General features: G+C 37.7%; 2 pseudogenes; one reads left to right on the top strand and one right to left on the bottom strand.

Moving 5' to 3' along the window:
• Positions 1 to 5,351: 5,351 nt before the first annotated feature.
• Positions 5,352 to 8,149, bottom strand: LOC120524784 (annotated as a pseudogene).
• A 13,214-nt stretch (positions 8,150 to 21,363) lies between these two features.
• On the top strand, positions 21,364 to 24,167 carry LOC120524783 (annotated as a pseudogene).
• The last annotated feature ends 482 nt before the right edge of the window (positions 24,168 to 24,649 follow it).

Here is a 24,649-nt window from a genome sequence, read left to right as displayed (position 1 = left end):
AATACAAACTTCATGTGAGGTCCCCTTGTCTCTCCTTGTATCACTGAATCACCATGTAGTGTCACACGTCACATATGTAGGTCATTCGTCTGCATAGTGCAATGCATTTTGGCGGACAGCAGATCAGTAGGCTTTAGGTTGTAAACCAGATTTACACAGTGAGCCCACCTATCGTCGGACACTTGCATGTCTTCACAAGAAGTAAAAATGTTAGGCTTTAACACTACAATTACCAGAGCCTACAAAAAAACTCATAGATCCGTCCCTTTTCACCTCTCCATCAGCGTCTTTTGTCCTTTAAATGTGTTGATAAGCAGCAAACAGCAAGCAGTCTGCTATCACATCCCCCACCAGCGCACAGTTTTCTCAGCTCAAGTCTGTTTACTTGTGTGTCAGTTGCTTGGAGTTGTATAGAGTGAAAAGTCAAGCAAAATGACACCTTTTATAAATACTATATCGCATTTCATGTGTGTTCCGTGTCTACAGCGATCTTTGTAAACAATTAAAAAAGAAATGTTTTTCATGTTTTAGTAATAATTGACAAAATGTAGACATGAAGTTTATAATGTTTGAAGCCTGATGCCCAAATATCAAAGAAACATTTTCACAAAAGTTACAAATATAACAGAACAAATGCGCTTTTATTCAAAAATATAACTGCAGAAAAATAACACGCATTAGGGTGCGACATTGACATGCATTCACTATGACTGTTTCAGTGGCGCAATGGTATCAACACTTGACTGGTAATCAAAACTTCACGGGTTCGATCCCTGACGAGTCAGTTTTGAGAAGTGAGCTGCACTTATTCTTACTATTTTAGAATAAAAACATACATTTGATTTCAGTCTGTAATAGCCGGTGTAAATGTATGATACTTTTAAAGGTTAGCTTTGTTTTTTTATTATTATTCAGTTTCATTCTCTCAGTCGCGTTCACAATCCTACCCTACCCCCCTTTCCCCATCTGACACTGCTGTTTTCACACAAAGACGCGCTATAGCTCTGCACTATTTAGGAAGTAAGTAAATAAATCCAAATAAATAACATCTGGATGGTGTATGTGCCCTAAAAAGAAGTCTGACTGCATTCTCGTACCAATGCTTGTGAACTGAAGTGTTTGTGTGCACTTTTCGTGGCGTTACATGTGTATTTTTTGAGCATGCCCTTTTCGCTCAAACACAGGAAGCTCTGCAGTGTACTTGTGAGTTTCTTTTTTCTTCGGTTATAGTCTTGAATAAAAGTGCAAGTAGTAAATTAAGATAGTTAGTGTCAAAAGAGGTGTGAATTTGATTGATGACTTTAAGCCCCGCCCCAAATATGATGGATGATATTAAGCCCCGCCCCAAATATGATTTATGAAATATGAAAATATGAAATATGATTTATGAAATATGATTTATGCACATATGAAAATATGAACTATGAAAATATAATTTATGTAAATATGAAACTATAAAAGTATGAAAATGTATTTATAAACTTAGGACACGTGGGTTTATTTTATAAACATTAGGTTCAAAATTAATACTGTGAAATTAAATATACACTTATCTTGCAGTCATAGCTATGCTTATGTGTAACTTTCTGAAAATATTCACAGACCCGCGCTAAGATATAAACTCACGACCTCATTTTATAAACATTAGATTCAAAATTAAATATTAATTAATTAAATACAAACATGTCTTGCCGTCATAGCTATGTGTAAACTTTCTGAAAATATTCACAGACCCGCGCTAAGATATAAACTAACGGCCACATTTTATAAGCACTAGATTCAAAACTAATATTATAAAATTAAATATACACTTATCCAGCATGCAAAGCCACGCATATGTACGACTACATAAAAATGCTATAAAATATTCACACAACCGCTCTAAGTTATAAACTAATTGTAAGAAAATATACTGTAATATCCCTTCCCAGATGGGCAAGTGGTAGTAAATTATCAAATAAAAGAACTAATCAATGGTTTATATTCACTTTCCTTCTTACTTCAACAAGCTGACAACCACAACGTAGGCAGGACAAAGAAAACGCAAGCACCACTAAAACCCTACTCCCATACAAGAAAATAAAATTTTCTAAAATCGATTTTCACTCCACCTCCAAGTTATAAGTTCACGACAAGAGTCTTTCCTTCATAGCCAACTCAAACCAAACTAAGCTCACGGCACACCCGTAAATAAAAACGATTTTCACTCCGCCTCCAAGTTTTGAATTCACACCGCAGCGCTCTTTATCTTTCATTCACCACATAACTGAAATGATGTTCACCCCCTCAAACCAGACTAACTAAAACGAACGCATATGCATGACTACATAAAAATGCTATAAAATATTCACACAACCGCTCTAAGTTGTAAACTAATAGTAAGAAAATAAATATACAAATTTCTAAAAACGGTATAAGCTGCATTAGAATCAAAAGCACGAAAATACATGGCCACTCCAAATGCCTGAACGCCTCTTTGTAAACTTCACCGGTTCAAAAAACTTAAGCTAAAAAGACTCGTTTTTCAATTACGCACCTCCCCCCATCGAATGCACCAAACATGATCGATCAAGGCCTGTCTCTTAATTTAATTACCAGGGCCTTTCTGATTACCGGCTGTTTTAGGCATTAGCCAGACGTTACAGCAATTAGGTCCCCAAAGGGAGTCGGCGCCCTTCATGTTATCAATTAACAAAAGTCTTAATCTAATTTAAACGTGTTCTATTTTTATATCATAAAGTAAAATACTTATTCTCACCCCGAATCAAAGCGATTAAGAATATATACACTCCTTCTGATTTTTACTAAAATTCTTAACACGCTTTTCAGCACTGTCTCTGCGAACACCCCACTAAAATTAAATATACAATTTTCTAAAAACGATAGGGACTCTCTGCTCTAAGTTATAAGTTAACGACACGCGTCTTTATTTGATAAGCACTAGATTCAAAACTAATATTAAATATACAGTACACTTATCCTGCATGCAAAGCCACGCATATGTGTGATTTTCTAAAAAAAAATGTTCACTCCTAAAGTTCTAAGTTATAAACTCACCATACACGGCCTCATCTTATAAACATTAAGAAATTAAATACAGTATATACACGTCTTGCCGTTATACTGTAGCTATGTGTAACCTTCTGAAAATATTCACAGACCCGCGGTAAGATATAAACTCACGACACGACCTCATTTTATAAACACTTTTCATGCTTTTTAGTCATGTATAGTTCTCGTAGCTGTAACTGTCTTAAAAACTCTATAAAGTGAAATATTCAATTACCCGCAAGTGTGCCTCCTTTTATAAATCCTGGGGAAATACATTTTCTTTCACCGCCATGAGAACACATTTGGCCGTGAATTTTAAATGGGAACAAACTTTCTTTCACAGAACATGGTTACCTCTGGTATTAAACTTCAGTTGCAATTTTAAAGGTGGAACAAACTTTCTTTCACAGAACATGGATATCTCTGGTGTTAAACTTCAGTTGATCAAAAGCGAGAACCACGAAGCACCCTGCCATGCGACCACATTTGACCGCCAATTTTAAACGCTTGGGGAACAAACTTTAGTGTTAAAATATTTATTGTAACAATTCATGCTTTTTATTTAATGAAATCGGAAAATCGTACGATTATTAAACCAACCCCACACCATTCAAAGGGGTTTGAGAATATAAGTTGCCTTTAAAATTCATAAGACCCTGCTCTTTGTTAACACGTTAATCGCAAATGTCAAAGCCTTTTTACATACCTATGGTCTAAGAACAATATTATTAGACGAACTACTTCCTACTAACGCTTCTCTCTTATATACCAAAATGCACAATGAACTTTAAAAGCTCGCGAGAAAAGTTATTAAAAACCTCCGCGTTGAGCACAGCGGTTTCTCGCTGTCTATGGCACTTGATAAAAAGTTATTTATATGCCGAGTACAAACACAGCTCTTTCCGATACTGTTTTTCAGCCGCGTTAATCGTGTAAATGTCAAAATTGATCTAGTTTCATATGGTTTGCATGTATACCCATTTACATCAACTTTAAAATACACGTGGCTACCTAAGAAACGATCTCTCGGTAAAACATAACGCTTACATGATTTAAGCCCTTTCCAATTGATATCATTCATATTCAACTTGACCCTATAATGCTGAAGTCACAAAAATCGCTAGAGGCATAAAGCTAAATGTTAAAACAAAAATGTACAGAACGCAGTGCACCTTAACTGTAAAGCCACGCCCTTTTCTACATTACCGTGACGTGTCTCTCTGTTGGTGTGGTCAGGCTTTAGGGAAATGCCCGCCTCATTGTTAGTAAATAACAATTTAACCCTAAATGCATTGTCATTTAGATTCAAGCTATTATCACTCCATCCTTTTGCTGGATTGTATGTTATGGTCACATTTTGGTGCCTAAGCTTTAACACTTTATTTACTTATAACCTTTCTTTAACATAGCATTTTCTGTCTCTAAGAAGATATGTCCTAAATGTTATGTTTAAAGTACACTATATTTTTGGTGGTAATTGTCATCTTAACTTTTCCTGCATTATCCTGATAATATCCCTAATTAGCACAATTCTGGCAAACCACCGAATAGATCTGAGAGAATGCCATATTTAGGTCAACAAGGTATTACAAAGTATTACAAATTATGGCCACTACAGATACAATACAATAATACAGTTTATTTTTGTATAGCCCAAAATCACACAGGAAGTGCCGCAATGGGCTTTAACAGGCCCTGCCTTTTGACAGCCCCCCAGCCTTGACTCTCTGAGAAGACAAGGAAAAACTCCCAATAAAACCTTGTAGGAAAATGGAAGAAACCTCGGAAAGGCAGTTCAAAGAGAGACCCCTTTCCAGGTAGGTTGGGCAGCAGTGGTGTCAAAAGTAGGGGTCAATACAATACAATATACACAACAGAACAATTCCTTAAGACAGCATAATAAAAATTTTAGAATTACGGTTTAACAGTAGATGATATGACATAATTAGGTTTCGATATTTTTAGAGTCCTGGAGACCTCATCCATCTAGCTGCATCTCCATTTGGCCATGCCACGGCTGAAACATTGCTCCGATGAAAGGACCCTCTTTCCCATGATTCCTGTGATCCTCCATCAGGGATGACTTTACCATAGGCAGGCAAACAACTTGGCAGGTGGGCCGTGGCACCAATGGCCACATTTGGGTACCGAGAAAAGAAACAGAATAGGTGAGGGTTAGTATTCAAATATAATTATCATGTTACTTATGTTATAGTGCTAATGACTAACAACAGAGATGCAGTATGTACAGTTAATCAGCAGCTCTAGTCAGGATATGCTAAACTGAAGTAGTGAGTCTTCAGCCGGGATTTAAAGGCTGAGACCGAGGGGGCATCTCTTATGGAAGCAGGAAGACCATTCCACAGTTTAGGGGCCCTGTAACTAAAAGCTCGACCTCCCACTGTTATTTTATTAATCCTTGGAATCCTAAGCAGACCGGCATCTTGAGATCTTAATGTGCTCAGGTTTGTAAGTCATGATAAGTTCAGACAAGTAAGCGGACCTTGGCCATTTAATGCTTTATATGTTAAAAGGAGGATTTTGAAATCTGCCCTAAACTTAACTGGGAGCCAGTGTAAAGATTTAAGAACTGGGGTTATGTGTTCATATTTTCTTGTTCTTGTAATAATTCTTGCAGCGCATTTTGGATTAACTGGAGGCTGTATAGAGAACAGTTTGAACAGCCAGTGAACACCGCATTGCAGTAGTCAATCCTACTAGAGATAAATGCATGAATTAATTTCTCACAATCCTGTTTATTTAGAAAGCGCCTTAATTTCCTAATATTTTTAAGATGGAAAAACATGTTTTGGACGACTTTGTAATATGCTTTAAATGACATGCTAGAGTCAAAGATAACTCCTAGATTGCGGGCTGATTCAGTAAAATTAATTGGGATTCCAACTGAGTTAAATGACGACAAAATATTGCTGTGATCAGCGCCATTCCCTCCAACAATTAACATCTCTGTTTTATCTGTATTTAAAGACAAGTAGTTCTCATTCATCCATTCCTTTAATTCACTAACACAACTAATTAAAGACAACATCGGAGAAACTTCATTTGATTTAAATGAAAGGTATAACTGGGTGTCATCTGCATACGAGTGAAAATTAACATTATGTTTCCTAATGAGAGATCCCAGTGGAAGCATGTAAAGTGAAAACAGTAAAGGTCCCAGTACTGAGCCCTGCGGACACCATATTGAACTTCTGTGTATAATGATGGAGTACTGTCAGCACATTTCTGTACATACTGGAATCGATTTGATAAATAAGAACTGAACCAAGCGAGCACGGGCCTGTAAGCCCAACATCGTTTTCTAGCCTGTGCAGTAAAATAGAATGGTCAATGGTGTCAAATGCTGCACTTAAGTCCAACAACATAATTACAGTGGAATTTCCTTCATCAGAGGATATCAGAATGTCATTTACAACCCGTGTTAGTGCCGTTTCTGTACTATGACCAGTGCGAAAGCCAGACTGGAATTTCTCAAATAAATTGTAATGCGTAAGGTGTGACTGAAGCTGACTGGCGACTACTTTTCTAGTATTTTAGAGAGAAATGGTAAATTTGAAATAGGCCTATAGTTATTTAGTATGTGTGGGTCTAGGTCTGACTTTTTAAGTAAAGGTTTAATGACTGACACTTTTAGTGCATCAGGTACTGTGCCATGCAGTAATGAACTATTGATAATGTTTAGAATGGTGCTGCAAGAACATCCATTGCACTTTTACTAGTTTTGTTGGCACTGGATCTAGGGAACAAGTAGTGGGCTTCATTTTAAATTAAAGTTAAGACTTCCTGCTCAGTTACAGGATTAAAATTATTAAAGTGCTGAATGCAATGTGAGCAGGGTCTGCTAAGCTAGTATTTGGTTTGTACTGTGATGCTGAGATCTGGGATCTTATATTTTTAATTTTCTCATTGAAGAAGTTCATAAAGTCTGTACTGCTAATATCTGTTGGTATTTTGCACTGTTGATCTGAATTCCCATTTGTTAATTTAGCCACTGCTCTAAAAAGTACCCTAGGATTTTTATTATTGCTATCTATTAATGTAGAATAGTATTCTGAGCGAGCTTTAAAGAGGGCCTTTTATATTTATTAACACTCTCTGTCCATGCAATTTGAAAGACATGTAGCTTTGTTGTTCTCCATCTGCGCTCCAGTTTTCGACACTCTAATTTAAGAGCTCGAGTGTTTTCATTAAACCAGGGAGAGTTTCTATGTGCTTTGATCACTTTTGTTTTAGGGGAGCCACTGTGTCCAGAGCATCTCTCAAGGTCACATTATAATGTGATGTTAGCTGATCTAAATTGTTTTCCACGTTTACATTTGATGTTAACTGATCTAAATGGTTTTCCACAATTACACTCGACTTACTCAAGGTATCTATAAATTTTGAAGCAGAATTACAATCTAGATGTCGCACTGTCTTTGTTTTAATCTGAGTGCTGGCATGGGCAGAACTAAATCAAACGTAATTAAGAAGTGATCGGAAATAACTACATTTAATGGAGTAATATTTAAATTTTGAATTTCAACTTTGTAAGTTATAATTAAATCTAATGTATGGTTATGATTATGAGTTGGACCTTTGACAATCTGACAAAATCCTACTGAATTTAACAAATAAGTAAAACATTTGCTAAAAGTGTCAGTTTCCACATCAATGTGTACATTAAAATCCCCATCAGAACTACGTGATCATAATTTATAGCCAAATCAGACAGAAGGTTGCTAAATTCAGTCATGAACAATGAATATGGCCCTGGTGGTCTGTAGACTAGCACTATAATTGTGTTGGAATCTGTTTTAATATTTAAAATGAATGCCTCAAAGGATGTAAAGTTGCCTAAATTTTTAGGAGTGATTTGCATTTTGTTACAATGAATTATTCCAAGGCCTCCTCCTCGACCAGAATCTCTAGACTTATGAAGGAACGAGTATCCATCTGGTGACGCCTCAGCTAGGGGAACAGTGTCACATTTACTAAGCCAGGTTTCAGTAAGAAGACACAGATCAGATTTTGTACTTAATATTATATCATTTACCAAAACAGCTTTAGTGCCAAGAGAGCGAATGTTCAATAAACAGCATTTAAAACTGCATGGTTCTTTCTGAACTGCTGATATATTTTTTGTTTTAATTTGAATTAAATTTCTATTACAGATGCCCCTGGTGGAGTGTCTAGTTTTATCCCTTGGTCTAATTATACACCTTATTTTTTGGTTATCAATTAATTTATGGTTTGTTTCAAGACTAAATTTACTGGATGCCCCACAACAGGGATTATGGGTAACAGCTTCAGGAAAATAACAGGTGGGATAAAGAACAGCCTGTGATTTAAGATCACATGACTGCGGCCTGGATGGTGCTCTAATCAGTCAACCAGGCAGTTTTGCTGCCATATTTTGGGATAATACATAAGATCCCCTCCAGTTAGGATGAAGACCATCTCTTCTGAAAAATCCAGGCCTTTCCCAAAAATCATCCCAATTGTTCACAAATGCTCTGCTTTTATTTGCATAGATGTAGTAACACTTTCAAATGCTACAGGATCCTGGTTGTAATTTTTGCCATGCATTAAGGGAAGCCCACATTAAAAAAGTGTGGAATGTTAAAGGGATTAAACGAAAATTTGCAAAATGGCCCCGATTAAAATATGCATAAAATAACAATTTACCAATACAGCGGCCATTCTGCATTGATAACATTTAGCCAAAAAACAAATGATGGATATATAAAATGTATCAGAATCTCTCTTAAATCTTGTTGACTGTAAATATGTCAGTTTGTGCACTTTTACCATGGGGGAGAGAAGGTAGCAGTACTGCCCCTATTTGTATAATGTTTACATGTTCTCTCTCTAGCCACAGGGGCTTTCTGCTGGTTTTTCACAAAAACATGTACATCTGTTTAATTACGAGCTCTAAATTGGCCCTGTTTCCTGCAATGCCATGAGCCCTAAATATAGTAGGTGGCATGCCAGACCTCATGCCTGACACTGGCCTTGGATTAATCATGTTCACAAATGAACGTATGTACTTAAAAGGTTGGGTCCTCCACATGTTGGTTATGTTTATGCAATGTAAGTCTGATTTAGAATAGTTTTCCCCAAAACTGCAGGAACAGGTTCTGATACCACATCCTGAAAATGTATGGATTGTTGTGGCTTATTCAAATGATCCTGATAAAGAAAACCTAAGCCACTGTTTATTAATACTGTTTTCGCATTACACCCAGATTCAGTCTGAGCAAGCCTAAAATTTCCTTTCCCGGTTTAATCAATCCGAGCTAAAGGCGTACAACCTTGTTGTAAAGAAAATTTGATGCCAATCAGATGTTTTTGCCTTCTGCATTATGTAGCATGCCAAAAGTATCTGGGGAATCAGAAGTTCTAGTGTATCATGTAAAGTCAGGGAAAAATATAGAAAGCCCTGTCCTAAAGCTTTGTCACTGTGGGCCTCCACTAAACTATCTGCATTTACTGGTAATTTTGCTCTTCAAGCAGTCTGAGTTTTGTCAGGAGGAAGTTGGTGAGACACCCAGGATAAACAAATGAAAGCCATTGTACCTACCATTTGATTATCGGCATACAGCTTAAGGTCATAGCCACTGACCCCTTCAAAACAGTGAACCCACTTTTTCGTTCAGAGCACCGTCCACCCACGTCTACCATTTTGAATGTCAGCTCTTTAAAGGTAAACATGTTTTCTACGATCCCAGTTGTCATGTCTCAGGACTGGAGAATGTCTTCAATGGTTAGGGATATAGTCAACCGCAGAAATGCGATCAAGGTGATTAAGATAGTAAGCCGTGTTATCCTCCAAGTGGCATTCATTGGAACAACAGAAGCACTCTTGGAAACCTGGGTCAACCCCAGAGCCTCTTCATGAACCCCTTTGCTCTCAGCAGGACTAGTCAGTGCAAACAGCATCATAGGCGCTGTCAGGGTTGTGAATCTCAAATTTGAGGGTTGCCAGGGCTCTTATGATTCTTGTCAGGGAGTCAAGGGCTTGTACTCCATGCAGGCCTCCAAGTTAAAGCCACCATTGTGGATTATCTTCATATGCTTCACTATAGTGCTTTTTTCCTGAATTGCTGGTGCCAAACCGGGAAAGGAAATTTTAGGCTTGCTCAGACTGAATCTGGGTGTAATATGAAAACAGTATTAATAAACAGTGGCTTGGGTTTTCTTTATCAGGATCATTTGAATAAGCCACAACCATCCATACATTTTCAGGATGTGGTATCAGAACCTGTTCCTGCAGTTTTGGGGTAAACTATTCTAAATCAGACTTACATTGCATAAACATAACCAACATGTGGAGGACCCAACCTTTTAAGTACATACGTTCATTTGTGAACATGATTAATCCAAGGCCAGTGTCAGGCATGAGGTCTGGCATGCCACCTACTATATTTAGGGCTCATGGCATTGCAGGAAACAGGGCCAATTTAGAGCTCGTAATTAAACAGATGTACATGTTTTTGTGAAAAACCAGCAGAAAGCCCCTGTGGCTAGAGAGAGAACATGTAAACATTATACAAATAGGGGCAGTACTGCTACCTTCTCTCCCCCATGGTAAAAGTGCACAAACTGACATATTTACAGTCAACAAGATTTAAGAGAGATTCTGATACATTTTATATATCCATCATTTGTTTTTTGGCTAAATGTTATCAATGCAGAATGGCCGCTGTATTGGTAAATTGTTATTTTATGCATATTTTAATCGGGGCCATTTTGCAAATTTTCGTTTAATCCCTTTAACATTCCACACTTTTTTAATGTGGGCTTCCCTTAATGCATGGCAAAAATTACAACCAGGATCCTGTAGCATTTGAAAGTGTTACTACATCTGTAGTGGCCATAATTTGTAATACTTTGTAATACCTTGTTGACCTAAATATGGCATTCTCTCAGATCTATTCGGTGGTTTGCCAGAATTGTGCTAATTAGGGATATTATCAGGATAATGCAGGAAAAGTTAAGATGACAATTACCACCAAAAATATAGTGTACTTTAAACATAACATTTAGGACATATCTTCTTAGAGACAGAAAATGCTATGTTAAAGAAAGGTTATAAGTAAATAAAGTGTTAAAGCTTAGGCACCAAAATGTGACCATAACATACAATCCAGCAAAAGGATGGAGTGATAATAGCTTGAATCTAAATGACAATGCATTTAGGGTTAAATTGTTATTTACTAACAATGAGGCGGGCATTTCCCTAAAGCCTGACCACACCAACAGAGAGACACGTCACGGTAATGTAGAAAAGGGCGTGGCTTTACAGTTGGGGTGCACACGTTCTGTACATTTTTTGTTTTAACATTTCGCTTATGCCTCTAGCGATTTTTTGTGACTTCAGCATTATAGGGTCAAGTTGAATATGAATGATATCAATTGGAAAGGGCTTAAATCATGTAAACGTTATGTTTTACCGAGATCGTTTCTTAGGTAGCCACGCAGTATTTTAAAGTTGATGTAAATGGGTATACATGCAAACCATATGAAACTAGATCAATTTTGACATTTACACGATTAACGCGGCTGAAAAACAGTATCGGAAAGAGCTGTGTTTGTACTCGGCATATAAATAACTTTTTATCAAGTGCCATAGACAGCTGAGAAACCGCTGTGCTCAACGCTGGAGGTTTTTAATAACTTTTCTCGTGAGCTTTTAAAGTTCATTGTGCATTTTGGTATATAAGAGAGAAGCGTTAGTAGGAAGTAGTTCGTCTAATAATATTGTTCTTAGACCATAGGTATGTAAAAAGGCTTTGACATTTAGCCGATTAACGTGTTAACAAAGAGCAGGGTCTTATGAATTTTAAAGGCAACTTATATTCTCAAACCCCTTTGAATGGTGTGGGGTTGGTTTAATAATCGTATTTATTTTCCGATTTCATTAAATAAAAAGCATGAATTGTTACAATAAATATTTTAACACTAAAGTTTGTTCCCCAAGCGTTTAAAATTGGCGGTCAAATGTGTTCGCCTTGCAGGGGGCTTCGTGGTTCTCGCTATTGATCAACTGAAGTTTAATACCAGAGGTATCCATGTTCTGTGAAAGAAAGTTTGTTCCACCTTTAAAATTGCAACTGAAGTTTAATACCAGAGGTAACCATGTTCTGTGAAAGAAAGTTTGTTCCCATTTAAAATTCACGGCCAAATGTGTTCTCATGGCGTGAAAGAAAATGTATTTCCCAGGATTTATAAAAGGAGGCACACTTATGGGTAATTGAATATTTCACTTTATAGAGTTTTTAAGACAGTTACAGCTACGCAGAACTATACATGACTAAAAAGCATGAAAAGTGTTTATAAAATGAGGTCGTGTGTCGTGAGTTTATATCTTACCGCGGGTCTGTGAATATTTTCAGAAGGTTACACATAGCTACAGTATAACGGCAAGACGTGTATATACTGTATTTAATTTCTTAATGTTTATAAGATGAGGCCGTGTATGGTGAGTTTATAACTTAGAACTTTAGGAGTGAACATTTTTTTAGAAAATCACACATATGCGTGGCTTTGCATGCAGGATAAGTGTACTGTATATTTAATATTAGTTTTGAATCTAGTGCTTATCAAATAAAGACGCGTGTCGTTAACTTATAACTTAGAGCAGAGAGTCCCTATCGTTTTTAGAAAATTGTATATTTAATTTTAGTGGGGTGTTCGCAGAGACAGTGCTGAAAAGCGTGTTAAGAATTTTAGTAAAAATCAGAAGGAGTGTATATATTCTTAATCGCTTTGATTCGGGGTGAGAATAAGTATTTTACTTTATGATATAAAAATAGAACACGTTTAAATTAGATTAAGACTTTTGTTAATTGATAACATGAAGGGCGCCGACTCCCTTTGGGGACCTAATTGCTGTAACGTCTGGCTAATGCCTAAAACAGCCGGTAATCAGAAAGGCCCTGGTAATTAAATTAAGAGACAGGCCTTGATCGATCATGTTTGGTGCATTCCGATGGGGGGAGGTACGTAATTGAAAAACGAGTCTTTTAGCTTAAGTTTTTTGAACCGGTGAAGTTTACAAAGAGGCGTTCAGGCATTTGGAGTGGCCATGTATTTTCGTGCTTTTGATTCTAATGCAGCTTATAACGTTTTTAGAAATTTGTATATTTATTTTCTTACTATTAGTTTACAACTTAGAGCGGTTGTGTGAATATTTTATAGCATTTTTATGTAGTCATGCATATGCGTTCGTTTTTAGTTAGTCTGGTTTGAGGGGGTGAACATCATTTCAGTTATGGGGTGAATGAAAGATAAAGACGCTGCGGTCGGAATTCAAAACTTGGAGGCGGAGTGAAAATCGTTTTTATTTACGGGTGTGCCGTGAGCTTAGTTTGGTTTGAGTTGGCTATGAAGGAAAGACTCTTGTCGTGAACTTATAACTTGGAGGTGGAGTGAAAATCGATTTTAGAAAATTTGATTTTCTTGTATGGGAGTAGGGTTTTTAGTGGTGCGCGTTTTTCTTTGTCCTGCCTACGTTGTGGTTGTCAGCTTGTTGAAGTAAGAAGGAAAGTGAATATAAACCATTGATTAGTTCTTTTATTTGATAATTTACTACCACTTGCCCATCTGGGAAGGGATATTACAGTATATTTTCTTACAATTAGTTTATAACTTAGAGCGGTTGTGTGAATATTTTATAGCGATTTTTATGTAGTCGTACATATGCGTGGCTTTGCATGCTGGATAAGTGTATATTTAATTTTATAATATTAGTTTTGAATCTAGTGCTTATAAAATGTGGCCGTGAGTTTATATCTTAGCGCGGGTCTGTGAATATTTTCAGAAAGTTACACATAAGCATAGCTATGACTGCAAGATAAGTGTATATTTAATTTCACAGTATTAATTTTGAACCTAATGTTTATAAAATAAACCCACGTGTCCTAAGTTTATAAATACATTTTCATACTTTTATAGTTTCATATTTACATAAATTATATTTTCATAGTTCATATTTTCATATGTGCATAAATCATATTTCATAAATCATATTTCATATTTCCATATTTCATAAATCATATTTGGGGCGGGGCTTAATATCATCCATCATATTTGGGGGGCGGGGCTTAAAGTCATCAATCAAATTCACACCTCTTTTGACACTAACTATCTTAATGTACTACTAGTGCACTTGTTTTGTTATACTTGTACATCAACATTTATATGTTACTTACATAAAAGCCGGATAGATCGTTATTTACTTCCTTCCTTTTTGATGCGCCTTCTGTTGAAATGAAAATTCAATACACTTTCTTGCTACCTAAATTACAAAAACACATTCCAACAGCTGCGGTGGGCTGGCACACTGCCTGGGATTTGTTCCTGCCTTGCACCCTGTGCTGGCTGGGATTGGCTCCAGCAGACCCCCGTGACCCTGTGTTAGGATATAGCAGGTTGGACAATGACTGACTGACTGAGACAGCGCAAAAAACTCAAAACTAAAGAAGTCTGGGGCAAAAGAAATCAAGATGTGATGCACAAGACCAGGGTTGATGAATTGTCTGAGGATATGGATGTGTAAATTATTAAGGACGTCTGCGCACACCCAATACTCGGGCAGTACAATCCCCAGAGGAACATGGTGAGTGAAATCATATGAATACCACGGCCATTGCTGCAGTGCAGGCCCAGGAGACACCAAAAAGACCCAGAGCCAGACTACAGTGTGATGTTCAGCGTCAGAGGGTGTGAAGTTATTGAGACAGGGAAGCCCCAAATCTTACTACAACTCTTGAGATTGAATTAAATTATGACATAGAGATTCTAGGGGACCACTGTAGTGTAGACTAGGCGGTCAGTGTAAATATTGTGGTTAAAGATTTATGTGTGTGTGGAAAAATCATTTTAGGGTAACATCATTCATCTTAAAGAAATAGTATGAAGGGTTAATAAATGTCAGAAAACTTTGCAGGCTCATCAGGAAACCAGATAAAGGACGCGTGAACAACAAAATGTACTGAAAGATGACTAAGAAATCAGCATATGTCCTATAAAACAACCAGAATGGACAGTTGTTTTATTCACAAAAATTTCAAGGGTGGTGGCTCAACTCAAAGGTATAAGAAGAACCAAAATATAATATAATAGACTTTTATTTTATAGAAATCATTTGGGTGTAAACCAATAAAGCACCCAGAGTAAATGTATGCATTGACTGGCATTGTATTTAAATTCAGTAGTTTATAAAATGAACCTCTATTCCTTGTTCCTCTGATCATTCTGACCAGGCTGCAATGTGACCTCTAAGGCATTTTGCCGAAGAGTAATTAAAAGATACCATGAAGAGCATTTCTCCTGCCTGATTACTGATTTGTTCTGGTAGAGGATGTTTCTTTCTTTAATAAGATGTTAAATTTCTACCAAAGTGGGAGGAGACTAGCAAAGGGAAATACGGTAGGTGTTGTAATGAAGAGAGACACCTACAGATAAATGATGACTGTTGCCATGGGGCAGGTGTGTTACACCCAGATGAGTAGAGGCAATAGACTGTATATCCTCAATCTGGACAAGGTCACCAACAGGAAATGCATTGTGTTGGCACTTCAAGGTGCCGTCCTGCATCGATGAATTAGTTAAGGTGACGAATGAGTGAAATTTATTTTTTCACTCCAGCGTGTAGAATGATTTTTGAAATCGAACAGAAATGCGTGGAGGAGTAGTTGCTCGACAATTGCACTGGGTAGGAATCCACAGAGACATAATTCTCTATGGACAAATGAGGTACTCATCGTGTTTGAGCACCCAGAAGGAGAGCCACCTCTGGAGCAGGACCTCCTGATCTGTTCTAGAGCAGATGCAGGGAATGCAAATAGGAACTGCTAGAAGATTAGTTTTCTTGATTCAAACTTGGATGCAAAGGTAAATTCACTGCTGTTTCCACACAGGTATCAGAGTTGGACACCAAATAGTAGGTTGGAATATCCAAGAGATCTACGTGAGGTACAAAGAAAAACAACTGTGGCAAATCTGAGGGTCAAGGTAACACAAACATTGTATTATGGTTAATGGCTGGGAATAAGGGACGAAACCTTCAACCAGTTTTTGGGTGTGGGAGTGCTAAGCAAACAAATTGGGTTGATTCTTATGTGAGGGCAGAAGGAAATCAAATGAACTATGTTGCCAAACCCAGGCATGATTGATGATCGTGCATTACAGTGAGTGGATGGATCACCTAAATACAACTGCACATTTACACACATTAGCTCCAGGGAGGGTTTATATACTGTCTTCAACATTCCTAGGAGCTTCAGTGTATATGATGAGAAACTAACAGGAAGTGAATTCATTAATGTGTAGATACCTACAATGATGTGAAATCTGCGGTGGGTGGCAGGAGATTACAGAACCTCTACAGCCAGGCCAGAGGCCAGAGACAAGACCCAATATTGTTGTAGGAGTGTTTCAACTAGAGCTAAGAGTTTATGGATGATATCATGTGTAAGTAGATGTTAGAAGTGTTGTGACAAAAGTCCACATTATTTTGTTTCACAAGAGAGCTCTGCCTCACGCAACACCCTTCTGTTTCTCAGGAGTAAAGATAATCACAAGATATGAATGTTATCAACAGACTGGTAAGCGCGAAGCTGCCAGACCCTACAGAAGACCTCCACCTCCATGACATCATAGCCAAAAATATGATTAACAGTACATGTGGTCATTTGAATCTGTCAGCTTTATGTATGGTAAAGGGTCAAAGCTCAGAAAATTTCCCAAAGGAATAATAGGAGGAGACATCAGCCAATGAGGACGGATAGCTGAAAATTAGGCAGAGTTAAGATTAGTGGAAGGACAGTGATGAATGAGCAATTAGTAAATTACAACCTGTATTTGAGTCGCAAGTTCAACTCCCATATCAATGTAGAGATCTGTGGTATAGTAAAGAGTGTGAAGTACCGAATATAAAGGACATCATTGTGTGAACACTGTCATTAGAGAGGGTACTACACTTGAACATGATGAAAGTAGACAATTAGTGAACTTTCGGCATATTGACACCCCGGAGGCAGTACACCCCGAACATATGCGCATGGATCAAACAACTGTATACCAGTCCAGAAGGTTCAGTTTGTGTTAACAACATTAATTCAGACTAATTCAAACTAGAACGTGGTTTTAGACAAGGATGCCCCCTGTCACCATTGCTTTTTGCAATTGCCATTGAGCCACTGGCAGTTCACTGTCGAAATGCTTATGAGATAAAGGGGATTATCAGAGATGGACTTGAACAGAAAGTTTCTCTATATGCAAATGATATGGTATATCAAAGCCACAAAATACTTTGCCTGCAGTCCTTGGTTACAACACTAACAGAATTTCAATTGATATGTAGACTCCAAATTAATTTGAACAAAAATTTACTTTTTCTAGTTAATTCTGTAGCAAACAGCTTTAGATTGGACACTTTCCATTTTATCTTTTCAGATCAGTTGAAATATCTCGGGGTAAACATCACAAGTAAATATAAAGCTGTTTTTCAACAACATTTTGCTGTTTGCATGGACAAAATTAAACAAGATGTGCATAGATGGCCTGCCATCCATCTTGCTTTAGCAGGGGAAATTAACTATCAAGATGAATATCCCTTATAAGCTTCTGTTTCAAAACATCCCCATCTGTATTAACAAATCATTTTTTAAGAAATTAGATTCAATCATAATCTCAATTATTTGGAATTTAAAATATCCACACATCTCAAGGGTGACCCTACAATGAGCTAAAGCAGAAGGTGGCATGGCTCTACCCAATTTTCAATTTTATTACTGGGCGGCAAAGATTCAAGTTATAAAAACCTGGACATTGACACAAATAGATGAACACACAAAGTCTTGGTCCACAATAGAAATAAAATCTGGCAGAACTTGCTTTGTACCCCAATAAGAACAAATCATCACCAATATACTAACAACCCAACTCAGAATATGAAACCAATGTAGGGAGCACTTCAAGTTAGAGAATATTTTATCTGTGGCACCTCTACATGATGACCACCTTTTCTCAGCCTCTCAAACTTACACTGTTTTTAATGTTTGGAAAACATACAGGATTAAATCATTTAGAGATTAGTATATAAAGAATATCTTTGCATGCTATAAACAATTACATTCTAAATTTAGTTTCCCATCAATAGAATTTTTCCACTGTCTTCAAATTAGAAACTGCTAAACAAAATCTGCCCAGTTTTCCTCACCTCCCAGGAGTGGAAGGCAGCCATGCACAGAATTCACTCTTACTTCATACGTGCAAAACAGTCAATTATTCAACTTAAAGTTTTTTTTATCGAGCACATCTATCATTTTTAAAATTGTCCAAAATGTTTTCAGGGCAAGATCAAACCTGTGAACGCTGCAATTGAGCTCAAGCCTCACTGGTCCATATGTTTTGGGCGAGCACCAAATTAACATCATTCTGGACCAAATCTTGAAATGCCTCTAAGACAGCGTTGGTGTCACACTCCCTCCTAATCCACTAACAATCCTGCCAATACTGATGCTCTATGTAAGAAAGCTCAGAGCAGAATATACTTTCTGAGAAGGTTGGCATCCTTCAACATCTGCAGTAAGATGCTGCAGATGTTCTACCAGACGGTTGTGGCGAGTGCCCTCTTCTACATGGTGGTGTGCTGGGGTGGCAGCATAAAGATGAAAGACGCCTCACGCCTGGACAAACTTGTTAAGAAGGCAGGCTCCATTGTAGGATTAAAGTTGGACAGTTTAACATCTGTGGCAGAGCGACGGGCACTAAGCAAACTCCTGTCAATCATGAAGAATCCACTGCATCCACTTAACAGTGTCATCTCCAGACAGAGGAGTAGCTTCAGTGACAGACTTTTGTCACTGTCCTGTTCCACTGACAGACTAAAGAGATCGTTCCTCCCCCACACTATGCGACTCTTCAATTCCACCCGGGGGAGTAAATGCAAACATTAATTTTATTTTAATTCTTTTCATTTTTATTACTATTTAATTTAATATTGTTTCTTTGTATCAGTATACTGCTGCTGGATTATGTGAATTTCCCATTGGGATTAATAAAGTATCTATCTATCTATCTATCTATCTATCTATCTATCTAACAGCTGTGTGTGGTGGGCTCACAGAGGGGCTTCAAGTAGAGAAGCACAAACAAACTGTGATCGCCTTTACTTCACTACTAGTATGAATGTAGACATATCTTACTTGACTGAACGAATCCCAGCCCACCTCTGTTAAGTCAGTAGGTAACTGATGTTATATAATACTTAGAGGATCTGTTTTTTAAAAACCTGTCAGGATCTCACTAATAACATTTTAGAATAAGCATTTAAATTGGCGTAAAGGATTCTCTTCCCTCTTTTCTACTCTTACAGTTTCATTCTGGCTATTGGCCTTCCTCTCTTTCTCATGGGTGGAGGTTGAATTGAATTTAGTTTTGTTAAGTTTTACTTGATTTTATGGAGTGTTACATGCTTTAAATAAATTCAACAAAAGTACAAATAAATAAGTTAATCAAATAAAGGAGCATGTGGACCTTAGAACAATTGAAGGGGTGGTCTATGGATCATTCTTGGAGGCTGCAAGAGTGAGGGGCCTTGTCAACAATAATTACTTATAGAACTGGTCCTTCGAAGAGTCTGTGCTCTTTGGGATTAGCGGCAGCTGTTTAAACTCTTTGCTTTCATTTGTGTCTTTGATGCACCAGTTAACTCAGAAGAATTCCTTGTGAAATACAGAAGAAGGTTGAGTGAGACTGTCCGTAATACCGGCTGTCATGGGATATACAAATCCTGAGGACTATTTTGATGCCGTTCATGAACTCGACCGAACGATGGTATTGGTGATGATTGGCGGAAGCAGAGAGCGGCGGCGTCTCCCACAGGCACGTAGCCCTTCGAAAGCACCCGAGCAAGTTCACCTGAGGTAAAGCCGGCAGCTGACCAGTAGAAATAACCGGCAGTGAGAAATTAAAGTCGATCGTTCAGCGGGTGGTGGAAACTTAAAGCGACGGTGATTCAGCTGAACACGGAAAGCGCCAAAGCACCTTTAAAAACGGCAAAGATGACTTCAACATTTAATGTAAGTTCTATCTGCTCTCTGCCCATCGAGGGCACGTTTATTTGTTGTGTGTCCTGCAGTATGTACAGCTCAGGTTTTCCGGCCGACAATGCAGATAGCTTCACCTGCCAAAAATGTTTAGTTAATTTAGAGTTGGTCGGGAAAATACGCGAATTGGAGGACCGCGTTAGGAATCTGATAGCGATTAGGCAAACCGAAAATTGGATCGACTCGGTTTGTTTAGACAATTCGGCTACATCTGATTCGGCTTCAGTCTCTCCAGGTCCCACTGTAGTCAGTGCGAGGCCGAAATCAGCAGCACCAATTCAGCCACAGGGCGAGTGGGTAACAATAAGACGGGGGTCTAAGAATCCAAAATTTAGTCCCCCAGCACCCAGGTCACCAATGCGGACCCAGAACAGGTTCTCAGCTCTCCGCAGCGCGCCTGTGGAAACTGAGAATAATAAAGTGCTCATAATTGGCGATTCCATAGTGCGGAATGTTAGAGTTCCAAACTATGTTAAACCAGCAGTTAATGTTAAGTGCCTCGCAGGGGCCAAGATTTCTGGCATAAAGGCCGCATTGGACCGTGTTGCCGCGATGAAGTATCTACCTTATTGCTGCATGTCGGCACTAATGATATTTATTTACAGCAATCTGAGGTATTAAAGCGAACTTCATCTCTCTATGCACCAAAGCTAAAACAAAATGTCGGAATTTAATTGTATCTGGTCCCTTACCAAGATTGTATAGAGGGATGTGATTTATAGCAGATTGCATTCCTTTCACTGCTGGCTAGAAACCTGGTGTGCAAATAAAAGCATAGCATTTGTGAACAATTGGGATGATTTTTGGGAAAGGCCTGGATTTTTCAGAAGAGATGGTCTTCATCCTAACTGGAGGGATCTTATGTATTATCCCAAAATATGGCAGCAAAACTGCCTGGTTGACTGATTAGAGCACCATCCAGGCCGCAGTCATGTGATCTTAAATCACAGGCTGTTCTTTATCCCACCTGTTATTTTCCTGAAGCTGTTACCCATAATCCCTGTTGTGGGGCATCCAGTAAATTTAGTCTTGATACAAACCATAAATTAATTGATAACCAAAAATAAGGTGTATAATTAGACCAAGGGATAAAACCAGACACTCCACCAGGGGCATCTGTAATAGAAATTTAATTCAAATTAAAACAAAAAATATATCAGCAGTTCAGAAAGAACCATGCAGTTTTAAATGCTGTTTATTGAACATTCGCTCTCTTGGCACTAAAGCTGTTTTGGTAAATGATATCATATTAAGTACAAAATCTGATCTGTGTCTTCTTACTGAAACCTGGCTTAGTAAATGTGACACTGTCCCCTAGCTGAGGCGTCACCAGATGGATACTCGTTCCTTCATAAGTCTAGAGATTCTGGTCGAGGAGGAGGCCTTGGAATAATTCATTGTAACAAAATGCAAATCACTCCTAAAAATTTAGGCAACTTTACATCCTTTGAGGCATTCATTTTAAATATTAAAACAGATTCCAACACAATTATAGTGCTAGTCTACAGACCACCAGGGCCATATTCATTGTTCATGACTGAATTTAGCAACCTTCTGTCTGATTTGGCTATAAATTATGATCACGTAGTTCTGATGGGGGATTTTAATGTACACATTGATGTGGAAACTGACACTTTTAGCAAATGTTTTACTTATTTGTTAAATTCAGTAGGATTTTGTCAGATTGTCAAAGGTCCAACTCATAATCATAACCATACATTAGATTTAATTATAACTTACAAAGTTGAAATTCAAAATTTAAATATTACTCCATTAAATGTAGTTATTTCCGATCACTTCTTAATTACGTTTGATTTAGTTCTGCCCATGCCAGCGCACTCGCAGATTAAAACAAAGACAGTGTGACATCTAGATTGTAATTCTGCTTCAAAATTTATAGATACCTTGAGTAAGTCGAGTGTAATTGTGGAAAACCATTTAGATCAGTTAACATCAAATGTAAACGTGGAAAACAATTTAGATCAGCTAATATCACATTATAATGTGACCTTGAGAGATGCTCTGGACACAGTGGCTCCCCTAAAACAAAAGTGATCAAAGCACATAGAAACTCTCCCTGGTTTAATGAAAATACTCGAGCTCTTAAATTAGAGTGTCGAAAACTGGAGCAGATGGAGAACAACAAAGCTACATGTCTTTCAAATTGCATGGACAGAGAGTGTTAATAAATATAAAAAAGCCCTCTTTAAAGCTCGCTCAGAATACTATTCTACATTAATAGATAGCAATAATAAAAATCCTAGGGTACTTTTTAGAGCAGTGGCTAAATTAACAAATGGGAATTCAGATCAACAGTGCAAAATACCAACAGATATTAGCAGTACAGACTTTATGAACTTCTTCAATGAGAAAATTAAAAATATAAGATCCCAGATCTCAGCATCACAGTACAAACCAAATACTAGCTTAGCAGACCCTGTCCACATTGCATTCAGCACTTTAATAATTTTAATCCTGTAACTGAGCAGGAAGTCTTAACTTTAATTACTAAAATGAAGCCCACTACTTGTTCCCTAGATCCAGTGCCAACAAAACTAGTAAAAAGTGCAATGGATGATCTTGCAGCGCCTATTCTAACATTATCAATAGTTCATTACTGCATGGCACGTACCTGATGCACTAAAAGTGTCAGTCATTAAACCTTTACTTAAAAAGTCAGACCTAGACCCACACATACTAAATAACTATAGGCCTATTTCAAATTTACCATTTCTCTCTAAAATACTAGAGAAAGTAGTCGCCAGTCAGCTTCAGTCACACCTTACGCATTACAATTTATTTGAGAAATTCCAGTCTGGCTTTCGCACTGGTCATAGTACAGAAACGGCACTAACACGGGTTGTAAATGACATTCTGATATCCTCTGATGAAGGAAATTCCACTGTAATTATGTTGTTGGACTTAAGTGCAGCATTTGACACCATTGACCATTCTATTTTACTGCACAGGCTAGAAAACGATGTTGGGCTTACAGGCCCGTGCTCGCTTGGTTCAGTTCTTATTTATCAAATCGATTCCAGTATGTACAGAAATGTGCAGACAGTACTCCATCATTATACACAGAAGTTCAATATGGTGTCCCGCAGGGCTCAGTACTGGGACCTTTACTGTTTTCACTTTACATGCTTCCACTGGGATCTCTCATTAGGAAACATAATGTTAATTTTCACTGTATGCAGATGACACCCAGTTATACCTTTCATTTAAATCAAATGAAGTTTCTCCGATGTTGTCTTTAATTAGTTGTGTTAGTGAATTAAAGGAATGGATGAATGAGAACTACTTGTCTTTAAATACAGATAAAACAGAGATGTTAATTGTTGGAGGGAATGACGCTGATCACAGCAATATTTTGTCGTCATTTAACTCAGTTGGAATCCCAATTAATTTTACTGAATCAGCCCGCAATCTAGGAGTTATCTTTGACTCTAGCATGTCATTTAAAGCATATTACAAAGTCGTCCAAAACATGTTTTTCCATCTTAAAAATGTTAGGAAATTAAGGCGCTTTCTAAATAAACAGGATTGTGAGAAATTAATTCATGCATTTATCTCTAGTAGGATTGACTACTGCAATGCGGTGTTCACTGGCTGTTCAAACTGTTCTCTATACAGCCTCCAGTTAATCCAAAATGCGCTGCAAGAATTATTACAAGAACAAGAAAATATGAACACATAACCCCAGTTCTTAAATCTTTACACTGGCTCCCAGTTAAGTTTAGGGCAGATTTCAAAATCCTCCTTTTAACATATAAAGCATTAAATGGCCAAGGTCCGCTTACTTGTCTGAACTTATCATGACTTACAAACCTGAGCACATTAAGATCTCAAGATGCCGGTCTGCTTAGGATTCCAAGGATTAATAAAATAACAGTGGGAGGTCGAGCTTTTAGTTACAGGGCCCCTAAACTGTGGAATGGTCTTCCTGCTTCCATAAGAGATGCCCCTTCAGTCTCAGCCTTTAAATCCCGGCTGAAGACTCACTACTTCAGTTTAGCATATCCTGACTAGAGCTGCTGATTAACTGTACATACTGCATCTCTGTTGTTAGTCATTAGCACTATAACATAAGTAACATGATAATTATATTTGAATACTAACCCTCACCTATTCTGTTTCTTTTCTCGGTACCCAAATGTGGCCATTGGTGCCACGGCCCACCTGCCAAGTTGTTTGCCTGCCTATGGTAAAGTCATCCCTGATGGAGGATCACAGGAATCATGGGAAAGAGGGTCCTTTCATCGAGCAACGTTTCAGCCGTGGCATGGCCAAATGGGAGGCAGCTAGATGGATGAGGTCTCCAGGACTCTAAAAATATCCAAACCTAATTATGTCATATCATCTACTGTTAAACCGTACTTCTAAAATTTTTATTATTATGCTGTCTTAAGGAATTGTTCTGTTCTGTATATTGTATTGTATTGACCCCCTACTTTTGACACCTACTGCACGCTCAA

The sequence above is a fragment of the Polypterus senegalus genome, chromosome 3, assembly GCF_016835505.1.
Source record: "Polypterus senegalus isolate Bchr_013 chromosome 3, ASM1683550v1, whole genome shotgun sequence".
Lineage (NCBI taxonomy): Eukaryota > Metazoa > Chordata > Cladistia > Polypteriformes > Polypteridae > Polypterus > Polypterus senegalus.
The sequence above is the reverse complement of the archived record's forward strand: the minus strand, read 5'-3'. Positions and strand labels throughout refer to the sequence as shown.